Raw genomic sequence first — 22,771 nt, 5'->3', positions numbered from 1 at the left:
TCTCTTTTGTAACAGTAACAGCTTGTTTCTTGGCCGGCGAGGCTCCGTTTCCTTTCTGTGCACCCCCCCGTCTGTCTTTGCGGCCGTGGTCGATGGTAATTAGTGCAAAGCAGCTGATGTGATCGTGAGGGGTCATTCGGTATCAGGTGAAGGCGAATCTAGTCTTGTAAATGCGACTTCACAAAGGAACTCTTAGCAACCGGAGGAGACGCCTTGTAAGCATTTAAGTGTGGCACAAATGGAATAAATATATGCTGCAAAAGCGCCAACATGCAGTTTTCCCACAAAAATATAGTTTTATAATTAAATTCTGAAACACACTCCTTTTTTTTTTATTGAAAGTCTCATTAAATTCTATTAAGATTGTCTTTTTTTTTTAAAATAAAAAAAAAAACCTGTAAATAAAGTTCAATTTGAAGTAACATTATATTTAACTTGTACCAAAATAAGTGACTAAGTAAATAAAAGATGATCTACTTCATACTTTTTTTTCTGCTTTTAACCACATCCTGCTTTAAATTACACTTTAAACTACAGTATATTGTTTAAAAACTAGAGGTTAAAAAGTCAGCAAACATGAGTGAACTTTTATTTTGAATTTTTTGTCAAAGTTAAATCTTTTATTTAACAGTAAGAGTTGACAGGTTGGCTGAATAATGTATGAATTCCGTTTAGCTGCATCCGTTTAAGGGTCCAGGTATTGTGATTCACAGTCAGACTGTAAATAAAAGATGGAGGTAGCCACACCGATGTCACCCACTGGTTTGTGAACTGCTTTGAAGTCTTGAGTTTGTACTCTGGCCCTCTTGGTCTTTTGAACGAGACTGGACGTGATGAGCGAGGCGTGGATCTAACTGTGAAGTTAGGGACGGTTTGAAAGTCTATATGGTAGCAACCTGCCAATCCACCTAAAGAATGCCCTGCTTTATCATCTTTTTCATTCTAAATGGAGCCAAAGTTCACAAAAAAAACATGATGCTGTATGGAAGGAGACTTAGAACTAGCGATTGAAACCATAAACACATCAGAAAAATATTTACTGAGGTAATAATTCACATGAGAAGTTGAATCATTTTCATAGACGTCTACAAAATCAAACATCATCTGACTACCTGAGGAGTTGCCCCCCTGCTGGCCACTAGAAAGAATGCAGGTTTATGTCACTTCTGCATTGACATGTTTTTAGCCTTGAAGGCTACTTCTATCCTTCACATACAGTCCATGGGCACAAGTCACTGCAAAAACTCCAAAATGGTAAATTCAAGCAAAATAAATCTGGCACCAAAGCATTCAAAAAGTTTTCTTGAGACAAAATCTAGCTGCTATCATAAACTACAACAAAAAGAAGTCGACTCACTTCAAGAGTTCTTAAAACAGGAAGTTTTTAATCGTGAAATGAGATACTTATCCTTAAAACATTCGTTCTACACTACCTGCTCCATCAAGTGCAATGTTCTTACCATCAGCTCTTCCATTGGTGGCGTAATCCAGATGCAGCCTCCTATAGTTGTGTTTTAATCAATCTCAGTTTATAAATGTATATTTTCATGAAAGATCTGGTGTTTTGTGGCTCTGGAAGAAAAGCAGGCGTCTACTTATTGCAGAGTTTCGGGTCCATCCTTGGATCCTCTTGAACACATGTGTCCTTGGACAAGAGCCTAAACAACCAAGTTACTTCAGATTTGTAAGCCAGCTGCCTGCATGGCAACTGCACCGCCGTCAGATGGGTGAGTGAGAAGTATAACGAGATGAATCCCTACTGTACTTCACACACATTCATGCAAACTGGTTTGTCTTAAAATGAGATTCTTACTGTGTTTATCAGTGGTGGAAAGTACATTTACTCCAGTACTCTACTTCAGCACTATTTTGACATACTTGCACTTTACTTGACTATTTCCACTTTATCCTTCTTTATGCTTCCACGCCACATACATACAGATCACACATTGTACTTTCTACAGCTCGTTTTAGGATTCCAACATCTTACAAACAGTGCTGTGTTAGTCTGCTTCACATTTCAGACGAGTTGTTAACAGCTCCACCAGATCGCTGTTTTTCCTCTAAACGTCTCACATGGTTTCATTTTAATAAATGTTCAGATGATCCAATATCTCACCAAACATCAAAGATTAGTGAAAAAGTTCAAAACTGAAAACACATTTGTGTCACTTTGATTTTTTGTCTTCATTCCTCTACTATTCATTATGTTTGGAGCCTTCAGATTTATCCTCAGTCCCTGTATATAAAATTAGATGTAAAGTAGTTAAACTAACATCTGCAGCAGTAAGACGCTTCACTGTTAATTATCTAATTATGACTGATGTAATATTATTAGTCAGAGTGAACAAACACATATCTGTACTTTAATAGCTGAACAATATTTTGCTGGTAATGCTGGAGTATTTGCACTTAAGCAGCATTTTTCATGCAGAACTTTAACTTGTAATTGAGTGATTTTACATCGCTGTATTGTTACTTTTACCAAAGAAAATAATCAGGATTCTTCCACAAATGTTGCATTTGTTCTTCGTATTTGCAATATGAGAGTTTTTCTTTCTTATTCAAACTTTTATGTTTTTAAATTGTGTTTTATTTTGAAAATTTTAATGTAGTATATGTTTCTAAAAGTGCTTTTTCTTTTATGTGTGCTGTAATATGTAAACTGCTGCTGCAACACTTAATTTTCCCTTCAGAGATAAATAAAGTAATCTAGAATAAAGAAGCAACATGATTTCTTAAAACATTTTTATTCAACATGCTATATTTAACTCTATACTTAAACTAAGACACTATTTTTTGCCCCCTTTGTTATGGGACTATAGTCAACCATTGCTAATTATTTAGTTCATAATTCATTCATTCAGTTTTCTAGAATGTGCACCACTGCAGAAACTATCAGATTTGGTCATTCTGTAAAAAAAAAAAAAATCAAACCTGTTACTTTATATCTACCTGTCACTTCTGTCACTGCTCCAGTTCCTGATGCTGCAGAAAACCTTCTTCCTGCACACTCACTCTGCTCCGAAGCATCTCTGGTTAATGAAACGGTGATGATATCTCGGCGCTTTGGCACGCTCACTTCAGCGTCAGCCCTCCGCTCAAACTTCCATCCTGCTGTGACCGCAGCCGTCCGGATTAGAGGACACGTGTTTAAAGGAAGGAAGACATTGGAAAGTTTAACGACATCAGTAGTCAAAGCCAAATGTGCTATACTGAAAGAAAGTGTTGGCAAACAGTAGTAGGTGCCATGATGTAGACGCTCCCTATAGGCAGTAGTTGTGCTGCTTGTTACAGTATTTGCTCATATTTTTTCTTTTCATTTCATCGCTGGATAGTTATAAGTTAATGTAGTTTGTTATTTTTTAAATGAAATGTGTCCTCCTGCTCCTGCTGATGAGCCCTTCTAAAATTCAGTGCAAAAATGTATTGTTTAAATTTCATTTTTGAATAACCAGCAAGTGATGCTACAGGATTTTTTATCTTTATTGGCTTATTAATTCTCAAAGGTTCACTGTAGCAGGACAAAGACCGCTGCTGATGTCTGGGTAAACATTCAAATCTGTCTTTTTCTTTTACATTCATGGATAATTTACAGCTTATTGATGAAGTGATCTCAGCAAGCAGCTTCAGCAGCATGTTAATTACTAATATAGGAGCACGAGTACCCAGATTACACCTGTGCACGTGACTTTATTACCAGATCTCTTTGCACTTATTGTGTACTTTAGGTACGTGTAACCGAAGTCAGCATTTATCTAACAAGGGTAAGCTGAGAGGAGAAAGTCACGGCAGAAACTATGGGGTGCTGAACAGTACTGTACAGTAACATGTGGCTTTCCTGTCTAAAACATAAAGTAGTCATTCTGGTCTGAGGTGAGAGATGCAGCGGAACCAGAGGAAGCCGACTATAACCGCTGCAGTTTGGTGAAACGCCGACACGTCCGGCTCCGACCTTCCTTAATGCGGACTGCGTGTTGAGAGTTCGTGCCAAACAGTCGGCATCCGTTCTCCATCTTGTAACCCAGATTGACAGGCAGGCCAGAGAGTGTTCGCCTCCCTAATAAATGGCACCACACAATGGCAGTTGGAAGGTTTTTCTTTTCATACTTGGCAACCACAAAGGAACTGTGTTGAAGTCCCTCTTCAGTCATTGGTTTATCCACTAAAAGCTCATCTCTGTCTCCAAGTTGTGTACTTAGAAGTTTTCCTTTTAGATGAAAATCTGTTCCTGATTTAAGAATGTGCAGATTTATAAAGTCCATTCACTGACCCCCACTGGCTGCAGCTTTAGCACACCAGCTCCCCTACAACTCTGTTTAAACATGCAAAACTACTCTACGCTTAGCAATGGAAAGTGATGTATTGATGTATTTCTGCCATACATGTTCCAACCAAAAGAGGAATGATACAGAAAGCTCCATCCTGCAAGTGAACAGGATTAGTTCCTTAGGTTTGAAAGAAGCAAAAAATAGATTTACATAAAGGTGGGAGGGGGGCCTTTAACATACATTTATTTCAACCTTGTGTCTTTTAGAACACTGTGGAGTGTTACAGAAGCTTTCCAAGCCAAAGGTGAAGTAGTGAAGTACTTATTGGGTTTTGTTATTTGCAGAAGAGCGCTTATATGAACTCAAAAACGGAAAGTTTGTTCTCTGACGTGCGTCCAATAATATTCTGACTCTGAGCTGTCAGTTGCTACAAACTAAAGGCTAATAGGCAGCCTATTACGAAACATTACTGGCGCTGATAAAAGAGTAATGTCAGCTCTCAACTTTTAATAATTCCATGCGCGGAAATAATAAATGTGACGAGTTTTGTTAAACGTAACTTAGCATTTGTGTGATAAAATGCTGCAGTTAATCCAACCCTCAAACCAGAAATCCAAGTGGGAATAAATAGGTTGTGGAAGCAGCTTTTTTATTTTGGCCAACGACAGACATCATCTCATTCTGTATTGACGTCAGTTATCCATCAATTCTGGAAAAACAGAATTCTGCTTTGCCTTCTGGCTTCAGAAAAACATTGTTATTTCTTGTACTGAAACGTCTTGTGATGTTGCTTGGTTGAACGCAGATAATTAGTTTCCTCTGTTTTTCCCACATTTTGGACTGAAGCTGTGAGTATCTTGTTCCCAAAGTTGACGAAACGGACATCCATCCCCCGGAGATAGGGTTTTTGGTAATTTTTGACTTGCTGTTATGTTAAATCTAAGGTGGACTGCACAGCTGTAGAAACCTATACACTGTCAAGATGCTAATGTGTACTGCAGTGATGTCTGTTCAAGTGGAAGCAAAAAGTTTAAAGAGCTCGTGTCCATCAGTGTGTATTTACTATTTAACCGCTTAGTCAAATTTCTGGAAGTCATGACGGGAAATGCACAAACCTATGGATGTCCCTCATTTAGCGAACGTGAATATTTGATTTGTCTTCAGCACAAAACTTAGACGAGTTACCTTCAACGCCAATCCAGGTTCTTTTAACATTTTCCCTCCCATTCTAAACCAACAAACATGTGGTGCGCTGGCGACCGCATACTCAAACAATGTGAACGCAATTACATCATTTGTGTGTTTGTGTGTGTGTGTGTGTAAATAAGCACTGTGCAGAATACTCTACTGTGTACGAGCTCGCACGACTGATGTAAAAGAAGCCAGCTGCGCTACCATGTTCAGGCTTGATTTGCTACATCTGGACTCATCACCTCATGAGCTTTCACGTTGTCAAAGTCTTCCTGCAGCGTACTGATGGTTTAATTCCAACCTAAGCTTCCCTGAGCAGAGTTTATCTCTCAAAGCTCTGTGTGATTGTGTCCGTGAGGCGTAACTTCAGTCCAAATAAGATTCAGATGGACGTCAGCGGGGGGAATCCATTGTCAGGAATCAACTTGTATGCTGTTGGGGTCATCGGGACAAGAAGTTGCAACCGTCTGCTTTTTCTGCCATTGAAGGAAGCAGGAAACATTATTTGCCCCCAAAACATCAGCTCCTGAGTGGTTTTGCAGCAGAAATGTCCCCAGTTCAATTTAGCTTAATGAACAGTTCTCCACCCGGCGGTTCATGTTACACTCCGACAATCATTTCGCATTGCGCTGAAGAGGAAATGAGATTGGTTGTCACCGCAACTCTGCCTCAAAATGTCCACTCTGAAACTCTCCACCGACTCGGCAGCTCGGTCCAATCTGTTCAGCCTACATGATAACACAGTTAGATTTCTTCCTACTGTTTTGTGCAGCGCCAGTTTTCTGTGCCCATGCGGGTCGTAGCTCTTTCTGCACAACGCTACGGCACCGACTCTGACCTGTCCTGTCTCTGCGCCCCCCGCTGCGCCAGTGTTACATGTGGCGATAGGAAATTGCTCGGTCTGATTCCCCGCCATCAAAATGTCCCAGCGTATCCGTCATAGAAGAAGGGGAGGAGGAGGAGGAGGTGCAGCTCGAGGTCATTCTTTTATCAGCCTGAAGGTTTCATCAAGGGGAGTTGTAGACGGAGGTAGAAGTAACTCACTGACCTGTTTCCTTTTTAGTGACTCCTACATTTATTCTATCAGATAGCTAAAATAAACCAAACTAGTGGGTGTAATTACAGTAGCTGAGGCACCCAGTGCGTCATTCTTATACTGAGGATATTATAGTAATAGTTTTAATGAATAATAGCAGGTAGTTGTTTTGAAGGTGATGTATTCTGAATGACCGGATATCACGAGAGTACCAAAACAAACAGCCCCGTCGGCTACACCTCCCTCCTCACTTCAAGTTTTATTTACAACCAGACCAGTTGTGTACACAAGAACCAACAAAAAAGTAATCCAGACACACCCATTGGCCCATGTTTTGTGCTGTATTGTAAAATGGTTGTGTAGGAGGTCCATTTATAATTGCAGGGAGGGCCAATGGTTTCAAAGGGAGGGACTTACGTGCATTAATATGCACATATAGCTGGACTGAGAAGCTCAAATTACACCTTATGGGCGAATGAGTATTCATTCTCTGCTAAGGCCAAGACTGCCACTACGTCACTATATTTTCATGTAGCAGATGGTTGTTTGCTGCTATATTTATGTTCAAATTCTCATATATTGTAGATTTAACTAGTTTCTACCAAAGTACTTACCTTGGAAAGTTGATATGATGAAATGTCAAGCTAACTGATGAAGCCATGTTTCTAGAAACCCAACAAATGAAGTTCAATATTTGTGCTACTTTTAGCTTTGGTTTGGTTGAACCTAACTTCTGAGAAGGAAAACCTGGGTTTTGTTCAGGAGATGAGTCGTTCTGAACTTATTCATTGTGCTGTAGCCTTTTTTGCCGGCTAATATTTCTTCTTCTGAGTCAAAATTCAAATAATAGTTGTAACCTAAAGAGTTTCAGCTAAGTTTTTCATTTTCTTGTCCTCTACATGACTGAGGATACAGTTCAGATACAGTTCAAAGTGTTTTGATGTGTTTCTTATTTAACTTTGTCACCTCAACATCCAATATCTACCTCATCTTTATAGTTCCAGGAAGGTCTGAATATTGTTAAACCACAAAACATGAGTTGCTCCTCATCATCACAGCTGCATTGTGGCAGCTACAGTCCCACAAAGAAGATGGGGGGCCATCACCTGCTCAGAGAAGAGGTATTAGTGGTGGGTCTGCCTACAAAGTGAGAAGATGAGAAAATTTTGTTGCCTCCTGCAAATAAATCAGCAGATAATCCTTGTTGTATTAAACAGTTTGAAGAAATTATGTGGCTGTAAAAAAGTGGAGATAATGAAAAGGTTTGTTGCGTCCAGCTTTCTTTGGTTGCTGCTGCGTAAAGGACAGTTTCATATTTCAGTGCTGAGCTTCGATTCAACATTTCCTGCATGCCAATTAGATTTGGAGCCAGTGACCATACCCGTAATTTAGGCAAATAGGGTAAATCCACAGGGTCTTAATTACAGAGGATGGCACACTCCTTTCTTAAGCTGCCTCAATTTGTGATTTAGGTGGAAAAGATGGTTGTATTCTGACATCAAGCCTTTGCCAAATGCTGCTCTAAAGCCTGCTCTGTAAAACTCAGGAACTACGCTAAACCCCGCTCTGTTCAGTCCTATTGAACTCGGAGCCATGAGCTGAGCTGCTCATCGCACCACTGAGGCTCATAATTAAAAATCTCCAGTTACTTCCTCCTTACCTCTGCTGACCCCGGCCTCGTGGCTCGGCGGTGCCCGGGTCCAGTGAGCCGCCTCTGGGGAGCCATGGGAGGAACTTGGCCTAGGCGCTGGATGGAGACCGGACGGCGTTGGAAAGTAATGGGGATGTTGACTCAAGGGTGACGAGGGTGGGCGGACGTGACCGCCGAAGAAGAGCATGCCAGGTAAACACTGTGCACTCGTGATGCCAGATTCGCTTACGATGCCAGCGTTGCAAGGCTGCTGTGCTACGTTACGCCGTTTTTCTATCTCCGGAGAACTAAAATGTGCAGGTTTGAATGTGATTGTGAAAAAAACAGCAAAGAGAAACAAAACCGGAGACAAACAGATGAGAATGAGAAGACAGGAGACAGGAACACACCGAAAGCGATCACTTTCCTGTCTCTGGGGTTGTTATTAAAGCAGCATCTAACACCCAGGAATGCAGGAATGTCCGCTGACGTCTTTCTCATCAGGTCGGGAGAACGAGACGGGCTGGAGAGAGTGTCAGCTTGTTTCAGGAAGGAACTGATACTGCGGGGCCATTTGAGGATTCAAATATTGCCACTCGGGGGAAAGAGAGGGAAGACAGAGGTATCACTTTCACCAAGAATTGAAACGGAACCGCGTTGAGGAAGCAACAAAAGGAGCAGAGAAACCTGTTTGAACCAAACCGTGGCAGAGCGACGCCCGAGTCCTTCGCGGCGAACGGGCCGAGGCTAAAGGTAACACTGGCCCCCCTGTCACTGGGACCCCCCTCTTCGAGTGCCAGCCCACTGTGGTGAGTGAGCGGTGGAATAGCAGAGGGCCATACGTACAGTGCGCGCTCTGTCTATCTCATAGGCTCATTCAGCCCGTGTGGTTTGGCAGGTCGGGCGGCGATGTAGGTGGCTGTGAGTGAAGATACGGAGAGCCATGTGTGCCGAGCTTAAGTATTCAATTTACCTCTGCCATTAGGACGCATTACACATTGAGTCTGTGTGTGCGGAGAGGGCAGAAAGTGTTGGCTTATTGCAGCTAATCCTTCACTTTTAACCTGCACTTGGCATTGTGTAGCACCTTATATTTGTCATGCAACTCAAGTTTAGGGAGTCTAATAAGGAAGTGGAGGCCTAAGCTTCTGCAAACACTGCAGAAAAGCGCCCGCTATCAGCCGACCGAGCGTCTTTTCCATATATACCGACGCAGAGGTACCCCCAGACATATATCAGCACTGTTTCATATCAAAGACCTTTATTTTGGCAATTGCTGATGTTTGCTTGGAATTAGCACTTTTTAATAAATTCATTTGGTTCTGTACATAGTGTTAATGCACAGGAAAAACACCAGCTAAAACCTTTTGACGTCTGTCTGGGTAATATGGGATTATAGGAAGCTTAGACAACTTCCCATAAGACAACATAGAGCCATGCAGGGTTCCATAGCACAAATGCTCTTTGTGGGGCACGGAACGGCCCTCTGAAAGCCGTGAAGAAGAGAAAATGCCCTCAAGTTGTAGCGAATGTATTGAAGAAATGTCACCGTGTACCCAAGTCCCAAGGCATCAAATACTGTCCTGTGGCTTCCATTCCACCCACATCAGTGTTCAACGCTGAAAGACAGATAGGAGTTTTTTTTTTCCCAGTTCAAAGTGCCCTCATGTCGAGGTTGAAGTGGTGGTATTGGTGTGAGTCACTGGACTTTCATCCAGGAGACTGAGGTTCGTGGCCCATGTCAGACCAAAGCCTAGTTTTTGTGACTTAAGTTTCATTTTCACACAGTGTTTGGTTGAGTTTAGGCCAAAACTACTTGGTTAGGTTTAAGGAAAGATCATGGTTTGTTTTAAATTACACCCTTTCGCACTATTAAGCACATGTTACGAGGCGAACTCTCTCATTGCCTGAAAAGGGAGTCGCAAGTTTTAGAAGTTTTACTGTGGACTCTTGTTGTCTGTTTGTAAAGTTCACAGATTTTTTTTATTGGTCTATCAAACTAAAGTTGTTTCTAATTTTTTAAGTAAGCTTCAGAGATAATTTAATTTTGATTAGGTAGTGTTTTAGGTCATGGCGAATGAGGCAGCATGTAAATCTGCTTTTTATATGTATATGACCACATATATGCACCCTTTTGCATTTAATAGGCATTTTATTAAAATATTACTATTACTGTAGGATTAATATGGATCGAGGTGAAAACGTATCGAGCAAACTAACATGATTGGTTTTCTTTTGGCAATTCTCACATTATTTCACTGCAAGTTATTAATTCTTTTGACTTATGATATTAAGGGTGTCAGAATATGCATGTTTTTCTTTTCTTGCAGAGAAACATCTTGGCCATTCCTGTTCTCAACATACATTTGATCAATCGTGGTCACTTCTCCTACACTTTGCTTCCAGTAGCAGCAAACCACTTGATAAACATGTTCATCACTTCTAGCAAACAATGTTTTTTCACCTAAGTTGTATTTTTAAGTTTGACAAATGCAGACCAATGTTAATGAAACAGCAGTGCTTCAATCTACTATTGTTATGCGTACTATTAGGGGTGTTATAGCCGTACTGACAAAAACAGTTATATTTGACAAATTTAATATTTACATCATGTTAATATGTCTTAATAAATCTTACATCAGGCTCATTCTTCAAGGCTAAATCATTTGCAATCAAGAATCAGCAGCAGTTCTAAAGGATGAAAGCATAAAGGGAGGCCTGTGGAGTGGCTTCACTGTGCCGATCTGACTTTGTAATGCCCGTAAGATTAATTTATCTTAAGGTATTTTTCTATTTATTTCCAGTGTTTGCCGTTTCTCCTTGTGAAAATAAAGTATGAAACCTATTAACCTGGTGGTTAAGCAGCCGAGGCCCGATATTGCTTCAGACGTATGTGTGGCTTGTCCTGCTCTCTCTCTGCCTGTGTACACTGAGCATGTGCCAGACGCCGCCGCGCTCCGCTGCGATGTGCCCTTCTGTTCTGAGCTCCGCTGTCCTGCGCTGCGATGCCGGCTCCTCGCTAGGTGCCAAGTGATTTTTATCACTGGGAAAACAGTCTCCTTCCAATCTCAGCCCTCTTAGGAGCATATGAATACACTTTACACTCACACGAAGGAAAACAGGTAACTTGAGACCGGGCTTGGGGCAAGAGCTGAGCCTGCAGGTACAAAAGGGCTGCAGTGTGTCAGCGTGTGTGCACTGTGGCATCTGAGAGAGTGTGTGTGCCGGACTTGTTCACACTCAGGGACACCGTTATGAACAGAAGTGTGTCTGCACAGTGTATATGTGCCTCAGTTTTAATGCTGCACATACACTTTCTCTGTGTTTTGGCACAATGGATGAGCGGCTAAGTCGCCAAAACCAAGTACATTCACTCAAGTGCCGCACTAAAGTGCAACTGAAGGTATTTGTGCCTGATTTTTCTTTTAAATTTTATGCTACTTCACTTCAACTTTTATATTTTGGAGTTACTTTAGAGCAGATTAGGACTTTAAAAGCCATCGGGATATCACAAAGCATGTAAAATATGACACTAAATCAACTCTACCTCAGTCAGCTGCAGTATTTAATTTCTGTCTACTTGCTAATTCATCAACAGTAGCATTGTAAAAATAGAACAATGAAAGATTTTTTTAATATTTAATGACTACTTTTAAAGCTTTTAGTACATTTTGCTAATAACGCTTGCAGCCTTTTGTTTGAATAAGTGTCAGATGTAGGAATTTTACAACTTTACCTTCACTAAAAGTCCTTCTTCTACCACTGACCCATAGTGGCGTAAAGTAAAGGTAAAGATGGGAGCGGCTTTCCATGTTGCCCTTTATTTATCTAAGGAGAGTCCACAGCATAAATTTGACCTTTTTCCAGTAATGCCCTGTGTGACATTCACACATTGACACGTGGGAGCAACCAGTGCAACCACAGCGTTCTGCTGTCAACCGTTCCTCAGCAGTCACATGCAAAACGCCTCGCTGGCATTACTTAATTTTCCAGCCCGGGGCCGTGAGCTTAAACAAGAAACTTTAGTTCATTATTCCGCTTAATAGGGGACGTAAAGAAATTCTGGGAAATATTCACCCCCTGAAGCAGCGTAACGTTTTATGATGCTGATTAACCGAAATGTAAAAGAAACGGGAGAAATTAAAGCAAAAGACATTAAGCTAGGCTGTTATTTTTTATTCTAATATTGAAATCTGGACCTTCTACAGCTACATGGAAACTGATGAGTTAAAGGTAGGGATTAGATGTGTGCACGATGGCCACGAGACCGTTTCAGAGTTTTGTCATATTTATTTAACTAATAAGATGATGGTTCTAGAAGTGTCCCATTTTGTATTTCAATTCATCCTTCTCTCCTGCTGGAAAGAACCCCCCTGGCAGAAATCAGCTTCTTTTTTTGTACCTAGTTACCATGTTCATATGGTGTTCTTTATATGCTGGAAGACATATAAGTGTCTATGAAGATTCTCAGTCGTCCAGGTCATGGTTATTCTCGTAGTTCAATCGTAACAACTGGACTTGCTTGAGTTCCTTGAAGACATTTCACCTCTCATCCAAGAGGCTGCATCAGTTCTGACTGACTCGTTGGGGGGTTTCAAGTGTTAATGGCTCCTTTAGGATATAAGTATCTGGAACTCCCAACTAGTCAGTCAGAACTGATGAAGCCTCTTGGATGAGAGGTGAAACGTCTTTAAGAAACTCAAGCGAGTCCAGTTGCTACGATTAAACTGCAAGAACATCACGACTGTAGAGTAATGATGGCGGTTCGTGGTTTCGTATGTAATGAATCTAAGGAACCAATCTTGTCAGCTTGCTTTCTGCGTCATTGTTCTTCTTCAGAATCCGTTTGTGGTTTGAACGTCTTGAAGACTGAATCACTCCAGTGTTACAGTGTTTGAGCAGAAGGAAGCGAGCTGGTGTGCTTGAGCGTCATAACATGGAGTACTGGATGGAGAGAAAAGCTGGGACTTTATAGATCATCCAAACTATTTCAAGGCATAATGGAAAAAAAATCTACTGACAAGCAGAGATGAGGTTTTTAAGGGTTTATACAACGACCAGAGAGGGGCTTCAATATCCGTACGGAAACTTTACGCAGACACAGGTTTACATGAAGGTCAGGATGGCCCACGTAACATGTTTACGCTTCATTACTTGGATGCTTCACACAGAGATGCACTGAAGAGCTGTAATTACCTTCCATGAGAAAGATTTTATGGCTTAGTCCTTGAATATTTTTGTCCAAGAACCAGATACGTTTAAGCACAGCTGTTCATCTTTGGTTCTCATGCTTTCGGAGTTTCCCGCTGATCCCAGCTGTAGAACTCCGACTGTGAGTCACCTAATATGTTCTGCGGTTTACTGGACTTTCATGTTCGCAATCAGAAGCTTCTGAAATCATTTTGCATGTCTATCAACACGTTATTTTTGCTTGGAAAGATACCCTACTTAGAAAAAAAACTGTAAAATCATCACAAATTCATTCCTTCATCTGGGCCCGTGGCCATTACATATACAACCATTTGGGTTTTTATTGAAAAATCATGTAATGCGGCCCAAGGCGATTCTGACTTGTACTTTCCCACTTTTGAATCTTTTTTCCACCTGCAACATTAACAGTTACACAGATTTTTATTAAGACTTAGACTCACTTCTGCTCTCTTTGTTTGGGTTCAAATACAAAGCATGATTTCCTCATCTGTTTAATGATATTTGATGTTGTTTTTTATGCGTTTTTGACAATGCAGCTGCTACGTTGTGTGGATATAAATGAAAGTTGAAAAGAATTTAACTCAAAAAAAGCAATCTTGGCTTCTTGCAAATCAAAAAACATATAAATACAAACATTTTTTTTCCAAGATAAACACATAATTCCAGGTACTGACTTTGCCTTATGTCCCTCCTCCTCCCCTGCTGCTAGAAACAGACCGGCACTCTCGTGTTGTGCAGTGGAATTATCAATACATAACTCTTAACAACTCCAGACATTTGTCTCACTCATATACGCAATAAAAGCCAATATAATCACTTTCAGGGGTGATTTCCATGTTTGTTTTAATCACATATGTGGAAAAAAAGGAGATCTTTGGAAGCCGGCCACCTCTCCAACATGGAAACTTTGTGTCCTCGAGCATCGATCTGGAGTCAGAGCAGCCACAGTTTCTGACCTGAACCCGAAGGCGAAGCGAAAGCCTTCTCCTCATCAGCCTCTGTTTATTTAATTTCGGATTTTCTTTTTTTTCTTTTTTTTTACACACACATGTACATACAGTAAATCCCCAGTCATACGTCTTCATTCCTCCTCCGCTCCATCCTTCCCCCCTTCTTTCAGCAGGGCTGTTTATTTTAGATTTTTGGAGGAAAAACCTACAGTAAAATGAAAATAAAGGTAGCGTCACACTCATAATATTTGGAGTGGAGGGCAATTTATTTTCCTTTTATTAAATGCTGATTAATATGCAGTGTTGAGGAGACTAATACCGTAGGTTTCATTTCCCCAGCATCCTGCGCTGCGCCGGCTCGGCCTCAGAGGCGGACCGGGCCGGCGAGCGAGCGGGAGATATGGAAGTCTGGTTTGAATTAAAAGAAATAAACTCCTCTTTTGCTCTTTTTCCTGTCTCCTCTTGTGTCAGGTTATTTTTTTCTTTTCTTTTTTTTTTTCCCGAGCTTGTAACTGTCAAGATGATGTGTGTTTTGGGGCCGGTGTTAATGTGGATGTCGGGAATGCCCAGACCCTAATTGCTCTGGTTAAGTTTTCTCCTGGTTTCGGATGTGTGTGTGTGTGTGTGTGTGTGTGTGTGGATTCCTTTTAATTAACAGCGAGCATGTATCATGGTGGCAGATGAGGAAGTGTAGCCAGACAGTGACGATGCTGCCTCAGCAGCCGTTGCAGGATCTCAGACCGCATTCTTTCGCGTATGGAGCACGACGCTGTTTTTTTTTTTGGTTTTTTTTGCGCGACATACATCAAGATCTGTGTGAGAGTGAACTGCATTCACCGTGAATTAGCGCTCCTGAGAAGTTTCAGCTGACTACTCGCTGTTGCAAGAGTAAATGGGCAGAATAGCAAACTTGGACACAAATGGCTATTTTTAATTTTTCTTTCCAGAGTGCTTTGTTTGATTAATTATTGGAAGAAGCCAACTGGCTGCAAATATTTGTTATTCCTCATCTGAAACTCATTTATCACGAGGAGTAGAAGCAGAAACGCAGGTTAGACCGATATTCTGCAGCACGTTGCCAATAAACTGGCCGATATCTGACTTTTGACAATAAGATCAAGATGTCTTGTCTTTTCTGATTTTTATTTATTTATTAAGATATTGTATCTTGTGCATCCCAACCCGTCACAGTTAAAACTTCCACTGAGCAACCCAGACAAACAAGATAAAACACATAATTACACACAGTAACATCACAGCACAGCTTGTCATCTCCAGGAGTTTGTTAGACAAATCAAAAACCAGGATATTAGAGTGCCAAGAAAAACAAACACGAGAAAGGGCAGAGCAAAACATATGAGTCAGTGATTACAAAGCTGAATAGCGTTTAGCGGATTTCTGGATTTGACTTCAAGGCTACCGATGGAGCTACAACTCTTTACTAACCAGAAGCAGTGTGATGAAAGGCATCAGAACTTTTTTTTTTCCTGAGAGAAAATAAACAAAGTCGATAACAGAGGAGGAGCCAGACATTTAGGGACGCTCTAGTGAAAATCTTCACAAGTCCATGTGTTTTTTTTATATGTGCTGGGAGACACATCATGAGCAAAAGAAGCAGTAAACAACCCGTCTAAGCGTTTCTACTTTGAAACTGCAGCGAGCCGACGACAGACTCGAAAACACAAACTCAGACTTCTAGGCTTCAAACCTAAAGAACCAATCATCCGTCATCGTTCTTCTTCAGAATACTGCCCGATATAACAGCTTGCCATTGTGTACCATAGAGTAGTCTTACAGTGTTTGGACAGAGCTGGAGGTGAGCTGGTGTGCTCGAGTGAGTGTAGTGTGGTGGCTGGAAGGAGTAGATCTGCACATTCAGGAGGAAGCAAGAGTGTAGAGGCTGTTTTATTTTCATGGGGGGAAAACAAAACCTCTTCTAAATATGTAGCTTTTGTACAGACGAGTTCATTTTAATCTTCGACCCACAGACTCGTTTCAGAAAAATGTTTGAAATTCGAAACTTTTAATGAAGAGCGTTACCGTTGTATGCTGATCCGATGAGAATAAATCTGGAAGAAATGGAAAATACAAAGTGTACGGGCAGTTTAACATCTTTTAGCCCATTGTTTTGGCTTTTTTTTTGCTTTGGGTCACTCTTATTTATACACTGTTGCCCATGAAGTTGGAATAAAATCTGTATTTTTCTTACTTCTTCTCATTAAATGGTTTTGACAATGCGATTTATTCTTGATAGATAAAGTGTATATCTTCTCAAAACTGTATTGATATCACAGTATACATATATCACAGTAAAAATTAAACGACAATGAACTTTTGCAAGCTGTGTGTTCAGGCTTAAACTAAATTCGCCGCATTGAACAATAAGATTAAGGGTTTTGTTTTAATTTTCAATATTGGTCATATAACAGGAAACACATGTTCGAGGGGATTTCATGCATTAGAACATCCAATATTATTCTTCCAAATGTCACTCAGTCACTAATCTGGCCACCCGTGACACGGATCAATGTGTTAAGACATGGTGGCATACTGTCCACAAGCTTGTTGATGGTGTCAGTGGGCAGGACGTCCCGCTCTTCAGTCAGATCCCAAAGTCAGAATTGGTTTCACCTGGTAACTGGGACTCAGTATGTGATCATTGCACCTGGTCAGAAGTCATTACTGATGTGTAGAAATAGAAATAAAAAGAGGAATGTGTCTGAAGGCAAAAATTATTCCAACTACATGGGCGACGGTGTATAATCCCTCTTTCACTTACATGTATCAGCAGACAAACTTTGTGACGACGAGTGAATTTATGAAGCATTTAGCCATAAAGAGATCTAAATTCCTTCAGGAGCTGGTGGAGACCAAAATAGAGCTAAAAGGACAGTGAATACTAAACTTACATTCATTGGAGAAGCACCACTCCACAATCAAATTCAGAATGTTTCAATGTTTCTTTTAAAACTTGCCTCCCATGCTTCTTCTTGGTTTAAAAGATGAAGAGGTCATTTGCAAAAACAGATAACTCCATCTTCACAAACCGTCAGAAAACCCACTTTCCCATCATCTACCTGAGACAATATCAATCAAACTTAAGTTATCTCTACTTTTGTCATTTCTACTGAGTCAAATCCACTCAACTTCAGTTTGATTTTGAGTTATCTGTTTTTGCAAACGAACTCTTCAGATACTTTTTTTAATTGATCCCATTATTAAATCGCCTTAAAAGTCTTCAAGCCAGTTATGCAGTTCAACATGAGTGAGACAACTCATTTTGTACAATGCTAATTAAATGATAATCTTCTAAGTTCAAATTGCTACTATTTTCTGGTAGATTCGTCATACAAGCAGCACACAGTTAACATTTCTGCGCATGCAAAGACAAACACACAGCACTCGCGAACGTTTCTTTGCACACGCACGCGCTCGCATGCGAGGAACACCTCCGAGACGAGGACCTGGTAGGGAACTATGACTCACATCGGCTGGGTAAGCAATGCAGGTCGGGCCGTCACGTGAAAGGCTGTCCTGGAACAACTCTGTAACCGTATAACTGGCTGTTTAAACAGGCCTCTGAGAGATGCCCTCTCATTTCCTGCTGGAAAAGCTGATCAATCACAGCTCTCATCACCTTGGAGCCGGCGAGAAATAGAGATGTTGGCGGACTAGTTCAGGACAGAGAGAAAGGTGAGATGAGTGAAGAAATGACAGGATTCAGGGGGGATTTTTTTAATAGTGTTTGTTCTTTATTAGATAATCAAGTGTCTGAAACGTGAAGATGGAGAAGTGGCAACAACAAAGCCCATTTTCACACACGTCTGAGATTGATGTTATGAATTCTACGGTTTTTAAAATAGAAAATCATTAGCAAAACTTGCGATGTTCAAAAAGCAAATGCTCATATGTTAAACTACAGAGCTAGAAAGATAAAAGCCGAAGAGAGAAAAAGAAAAAGACACCAAGAAGACGGAGTTGCAGCCGATTTCATTATGGCTCTAAACACCAATTTGTCTCTCTGAGTGTTATACAAGAACTAGATGAATTGTGAGACGTTACATCCATCTATCAGTTCCTAAAGAGGACCGCTCTGCTCTTTGAGGTCCTCCCTTCGCTCCATCCCCCCCAGCTCCTGCCCGACACTTAAAACAACACATAGTGCCAGCGGCTCTTGATTTCCACTGCTTCAACACCGCGTCGTTTTTCAAGCGAGGTCCATCACAAGCGTTTAGGCTGAACGCAGAGCAGACCCCGGTAGCCAGCTCGCCCCTGCCTTCTCTGACTCAGACCATGCTCAGCTCCAATTTGTCCAGACATGGGCCAGTGTGTGTGCGAGTATGTGTGTGGGTGTATCCTGATATGCCGGTGTTGTGTAGATGAAGCACTCCAGAAGAGCTTTTGTTGTGTTTTCTTTTTAATGTTCCATCATACAATAGTGATTTCTACTCAAGGTGCATGCTGAAATTCTTATTTAGTAGTCATTAAACTAGTGCAAAGAGCTTTATCTCTTACCATCATCAGTGTACATGGTTTTTATTGTTGGCTCACAACTTGCTGCAAAGGCAACAACAACGTGGCCCCAGGAAGCTGCTGAAGCTCATGAATAATTTCGCTATTATGAATTATAAACTATTACAAAGCAGTTTAAATGATTAATATTTCAGTTTCAATATTTAAACATACCATTGGAATACAAATATTCTCAGCGATCGCACAACAGAATCACACAACACATGAAATCTAAATATTGTGGGATGGATGTTGCAGAAATTCAGAGTTGGGCCTTCTATGATTAAAGTGCTTCTAAAAACATAGCATGGAGAGCTTCTTTAGTGTATAACAGCTACACACTAAATAACAGAATGTAAAAAAAAAAAAAAAATGTAGATCATTTAGGGTTTTGAATAGTTTATTAAAATTGGCTTTAACTTGGCCAGTATCAAGTTGAATTATGGCAATTTGAATATGCAGAGCTGTTTGTTTGAATGTTTGTTCTATGTTCTTGGTATCGTTCATTAGTTTTCTTCACTAGTTATGTCTTTGTTAGCAGTAAATGAACATTCGGTTGCACTAGTTTGGCATTTTGTTGTGCTAGTTGAGCAAAAACTCTTAGTCACTATAGTCAGTTCAGACTTACTAGTGAATATGGGCACCACGTTCGTAGCAAATATATAGAAGAACTGGGAATTGGGATGCTCTTGTGCGTGCTATTGTTAGTTCTTTTGCTTTTGGTGCTGACAAAAGTCATAGTGGAATGAAACCGAGTGATACAAATCATGGATTAACGTTGGAGAGCTTGTAAACACGTGTTGTTCGTCAACCTTTCACGGTTCAACCTCGGGATGTTCATGTTTAACAGAATTGGGAGACAATTATCAGTAATAATTGAACTGATTAAAAACATATTAACCAATAAGGCAGAAGATAAAGAACATGCATATCAGAAAATCTGTTGTACATCAGTTTTAGTACTGAGTTGCGCTACCAGGTAGAAGCTCTTACCATGTAGTGAGATGGAAGACTGAAGTTTGTTTGATGTGAAGGCCCAAGAAGGTGGTTGTTCAGTTCCACATTAGCAATAATTGCTGGAGTTTAACTAGCAATGGGTCACCACGATAGAGACTTCTGTGGTGGTTATCGGTTTCTGAACAGTACTCATGCACTGATATTGGGCCAAAGTTTTAAGGGACAGCAATTCTAAAATGGAGTGGCAAATTAAGTTAATTGCAGTGAATGCACCATATCTGCTGTTAAAAATGGCTCTATCAGCATATCTAAGTATTGCACTTCCCTTCTGTTAACCACTTATTGATTAGTAATTGATAACATGGACAACGATTGGTTAAAATTTGCATACCTAGTTTAAACAGTTCTTTCAACCAATCAGCATTTGACATACACATAGCATCATCGCAGAGAGGTGACGCGCTCTTGGCTTGTTGTAGGATTGCGTGCAGGTGCGTCTTCATAGCCTCTGCATTGGCGGATTTCCCATAATCCATCACCGTGTATGCGGAGAATCCACCCTTGGTCGTATTGCTTCATACACAACAATATGTCGCAACATCTGCTGCACATCAGCTTCCTTCCCAATAACGAACTGAACAGGGTGTAGCAGCGTCACTCAGATGCAGTAACACTATTTCTGTCGTGTCATTTAACTTGCGATTTCTCCGAAGCGCTGCGTATCTGGCCAAAACAATGTTTTACACTAAAGGTCAAACCCGCAGCTGTATAACCAAGACTATACTGTACAATCTGACTTAAACTTTGCCTTCTGGACTGTAACACTTGATTCTGCCAATCCCTTGTTAACTTGCCACGTCCTGTTGAAAAGAAAAGAAAAAAAAAAAACACACCCCCCCAAAAAAAAAAAAATAGAAATCTGTGAAATGGATCCCCATTATAGCTTCATGTATTATAGCAGACTTTAGTTTTATGAGCTTTTAACAAGTTTCCCAGGGGTTGCAATAATTTCTGTGGTTTATTTTCGGAACATTTACTTTTTCTTTTCCTTAAACGATCAGTATGGGCCTTTTAGCTCTCCAGCCTGCCTTTCCTCCATCTCAATCCAGTTTCACACTCCTTCTTTTTGGGGGCACTTTACTGTAGTTGGATAGCATGCCTGTCGTAGCCAACGTCAATCCTCAAATTTCCACAATCCCAATTCCAACTCGCCTCTTAAGGTTATTGCCTCTTGATTGACATTCAGTATTTAAACAGTAATAATAAGCAGGAGAGGCATGGCAGAATGGTGACAGAGGGCAAAACCGAGAGTCCAGCTCAAATCGTGCAACATGGAAGTTTCTGAGCTGCTGGTATGTTTATAAGTGCTTACCTTGTCAGCCACAACATCTTGTACCCGAGTGTCATGTTCTGGCAACAAAACATAATTCCTCAGTCTCAGTGTCTGGCTGTCATTTCATAAAGCCTGAAAGATTACTAGAAATCACATCCATATGTGGGAAAACAAATGAGAGAAAGAGAGGATGGTGTAAAACACGACTTCCACCCTCAGCTGTGCCCACAAGAGCTGCTATGTGCGGTGTTTTCCTTTGACTGCGTAGATAAATCAACTCGGGGTGGACATCGTTGTCCCACATCTTACCATTCTTTCTCCATTCCCATTCCCACCCGTCATACTTTTTCATCCCATACTGATATTCCCGACACATCCCTCTCTCGACCCCCGCCTCCCTCCTGTCACTTTCCCTCCTCTCATCCTGCATGTTTTTACATTCCTCCGACTCCCCTCCTCCGTCCGTCCCTCCGTCCGTCCGCACACTGCGTCATGTCGTTATTGTGTGAGTCTGAGCAGCGTGTCTGACAGCCAGAGTGTAACGCTACACCTCTGACCTGGGAGAGTCAGCAGTCTGTAGTTTTAGTAAGAGAAACATTTCTTAGAACTGCTGTGCCGAGTTTTTCAGAGAGCAAACGAGCCCCATGGCAAAGATGGAAACCAAAAAGGGAACCATGGTCAGCATACATACTTTAACCAGGATGCAGTATATTCTGGATTTTGATTGTAAAAGTGTATTTTGGTTTTAGGCTACTTATAGTTACGGGTTGTTTGAACAGAGCTGTTGTTGCTTCCTGCTTTGCATCATTGCAGCTACCTTTGCTCTCCACCACAAAACAATTATCCAAGAGCTGGATTCAGCTAAGAAAAAAAAAACTGAGAGTAACTTTAACGTTACACTCACATACTGTATTGCTTACGATGGTGGCTTTTCATAAATGTCAGTCTCTTGGCCTGTGTTTTGTTTCCATGGTTTGTCCCAGCTGCTTGTTGGCTGATTTTTAGTGGATGCATTTAGTCCACAAATCATTACTTTCTTCCTTCCAAGAACCCTTAACATTAATGTCAGAGACAACGCTACTAAATCACGATGGTAGCAAAAAAAGAAAAGCTATGCAGCAAAATGAGCATCTGAAGCAAATGACGCTGTTGTTACTCACTGACAAAAATGTCTACTGTATATTGTATATTTAGCCATAATATTTGTTACAAAAGGTTACGTTGATCCTAGTCTGACTCATCAGATATACACTTAGGGTATAAGCCTGCTGCTGGCTGCACATTTCACAAGGTTTTCTTCTTACCTGCTGCTGACTACATGATACAACAACAACCCTCTCTTCAAGTTTTGCCTAAGATTGTGATAGAAGGCTATTTTTTATTTTATTTTGTTTTCAGTTAACTTGTAATTTTCATGATAATTCTCGCCTCCATGCATGCTAATTTTGAGGGGACACCACTGCTGCATCCTGGGCTTAGCACCACCCAAGATGTTTGTGATTAGTCCAAAGATATACAAGCAAGCCACAGCTTTATTTTCCACTATAACAGAAAAGTAAAGAGGTGCAGTCAGACCATTCTGCTCAGTGCTGTCAGCGCTAGAGAATGGTCTATGTGAGATTACTTTGATCATTTGACTACCAGGGTAATGCAAGCTGTAATTATAAAATGGCTTTCCTG

The 22,771-nt window shown here is 40.8% G+C and overlaps 1 long non-coding RNA gene across 1 annotated transcript in view; it reads right to left on the bottom strand.

The window, feature by feature from the left end:
* The window catches only part of LOC103368501 (uncharacterized), a 13,675-nt gene extending 11,544 nt beyond the window's left edge, over positions 1-2,131 (bottom strand). The window contains exons 1-2 of the long non-coding RNA XR_520778.1: positions 2,120-2,131; positions 64-71 (exon numbers count right to left, since the gene is read on the bottom strand). This is a non-coding gene — a long non-coding RNA (uncharacterized LOC103368501). The remainder of the gene's footprint in view (positions 1-63; positions 72-2,119) is intronic.
* Positions 2,132-22,771: the final 20,640 nt, after the last annotated feature.

The sequence above is a fragment of the Stegastes partitus genome, unplaced genomic scaffold (genome assembly GCF_000690725.1).
Source record: "Stegastes partitus isolate 25-593 unplaced genomic scaffold, Stegastes_partitus-1.0.2 Scaffold1163, whole genome shotgun sequence".
NCBI classification, from domain to species: Eukaryota; Metazoa; Chordata; class Actinopteri; family Pomacentridae; genus Stegastes; species Stegastes partitus.
The sequence above is the reverse complement of the archived record's forward strand: the minus strand, read 5'-3'. Positions and strand labels throughout refer to the sequence as shown.